Source organism: Nycticebus coucang, chromosome 6 (assembly GCF_027406575.1).
Source record: "Nycticebus coucang isolate mNycCou1 chromosome 6, mNycCou1.pri, whole genome shotgun sequence".
Taxonomy (NCBI): domain Eukaryota; kingdom Metazoa; phylum Chordata; class Mammalia; order Primates; family Lorisidae; genus Nycticebus; species Nycticebus coucang.
In genome coordinates this window covers 51714837-51716816 of record NC_069785.1, presented here as the reverse complement: position 1 = coordinate 51716816, position 1980 = coordinate 51714837, and the positions used below count along the sequence as shown (strand labels likewise).

The following is a 1980-nucleotide window of genomic DNA, read 5'->3' as shown; positions in this document are numbered from 1 at the left end:
GAGTCAGCTGGCTCCAGTATGCCACTGCTTGTTACCTATATAAACCTAGATGCCCAGGATAAAGGTTTCTAGGGGAGGGTCAGTTTTATAGCATTGTTCTTTGGAAGAAACACAGTTTAAGACCAAATAGGAATTAGAAAGAAATTCTAGACACCTTTTCTGCTAGTGCCCCCACCACTCTCGCCCACAGTTTGGATGCCCTTGAGCCTCCAGCATCAGCTGGCTGGCCAGGTGGGTACTTGGGGGTTGTGCAGAGGATGGGGGTGTTCCATGTCATTTTTTGTGCACCTGCGGCAGTGGCTCCAGGAAGATGGCAGCTCTGGCAGGTTTTCCAGTTTGTAGCTCTGAACAGTGTTATCAGAGCCTCTGGAGGAGTGGGCTGAGTGGCTGCCCTGAGCCTGGGCTGAACTCTAGGGCCTCCTATGGCAATGGGCCCAGTGCCTGGTCAAGGTTTGTACAGCTCCCTAATGCCCAGAGCAGCCTATTCAAGACTAGATATGCTGCCAAACAGCCAAATGACACCTTGGGGACCTTCCATGGAACCTCCTGGCTATGTGGAGAAGCACTACAGTCTTACCTGGCCTGGCCAGGTCAGGGATGGACCAATCCTACAAGATATACACCTCAGCAGATCCAGCAGGTCCAGCAGTGGGAGTCCAAAATCAAAGCCACAATGCAAATAAAAAGGAGATGATTAGCAAAATTCTACCTCAAAGGATTCATGAATTGGTACCAGAATCCCAAGCCTATATGAATCTCTTGGCTTTTGAAAGGAACCTGAACCAAACTGTCATGAAAAAACAGCAAGATATCCAGGAGACCTTGAAACCTTCTATCAAGTCAGCCTTGTCCAAATTTGATACCACCAAACAAGAGGATGTTCTCTTCCTTTTTTAAATCCTTGATGATGAAACTTGATAAAGACCTATATGGGCCAGACAACCATCTGGTAGAATGGCACAGGACCATCACTACCCAGGAGACTGATGGCTTCCCAGTGAAGTGGCCAGGAGACATGAATGCAACAATGTACTGTTATACTGATGCTGGATTTTCAGCCTCCCCAGTTTAAGTTAGACCCTTGCCTGGCTGTCTCCTGGGCATTCACACCCAGGCTTGTCCAGTTATCATTCAAACACTGTGGCAATATATTAAGATATGTAACTTAAAGGACTCTCATGGGTGGGGATTTGTCATCTGTTTGTCTCAGACTATTTGAGTTTCAACATATGAAGTTTTCAGAGATACCTCAATGACTCCATGCTTGCATATGTTGCCAGAACCTGTCATCATTAATCATGGCATCAGTGTGGACCCAAATGATCAGAAAAAGACAGCTTGTATGACATTTATGTGGAAGTGGATAATAACTTGAAAACTCAGATGAATTCTTTTCTGCTGTCCATTCTCAGACAACAGTAGATTGCTACTCTGGACAAGAAGATCCATGAGACAATAGAAATTCAATCAGCTGAAGACTCAGCCTGAATTCATGCTGAGCTTTGCCGGACATCCTTGGGGTTTCATCAGTGACTGGCTTCAACCCAGTCCCAATGTGGTGAGTAACCTGGAGGAAGAGCATGGAGCTGAGTACTACTTGCAGCCTTGGGCTCAGGAGGCCATGTGTCAAGGCCATGTGCCAGGCCTTCTACTCCAACGTGTAGCAGAGATGACAAGAATTATGTAAAACAAGCCCTAGGAATCCAAAGTATATAGGGCCCCTCCCACAGCCCTGATTTGGCTACATAATTCTTTATTTGGGCACTGTGCTGCCTCATAACTTCTGCTTTGGTCTTGCTTGCAGTGTTCCAGGGGATGATGTTGTTTAAATGAAGAGGGTCTCACATTTCTGTCTTATAAGACTTCTATTCCCTCCTCTCAAACTCCATCCTTTCCCACCACTAGCTTCCTTTTGCCCATAGAGTTCTCATATGCCTCTATCCTTTCCTGGCATACATAGGACCTCTAGATATGTTAGAG

General features: G+C 46.1%; 1 pseudogene; it reads left to right on the top strand.

The window, feature by feature from the left end:
- Positions 1 to 428: 428 nt before the first annotated feature.
- LOC128588681 (SWI/SNF-related matrix-associated actin-dependent regulator of chromatin subfamily D member 1-like) lies at positions 429 to 1687 on the top strand (annotated as a pseudogene).
- Positions 1688 to 1980: the final 293 nt, after the last annotated feature.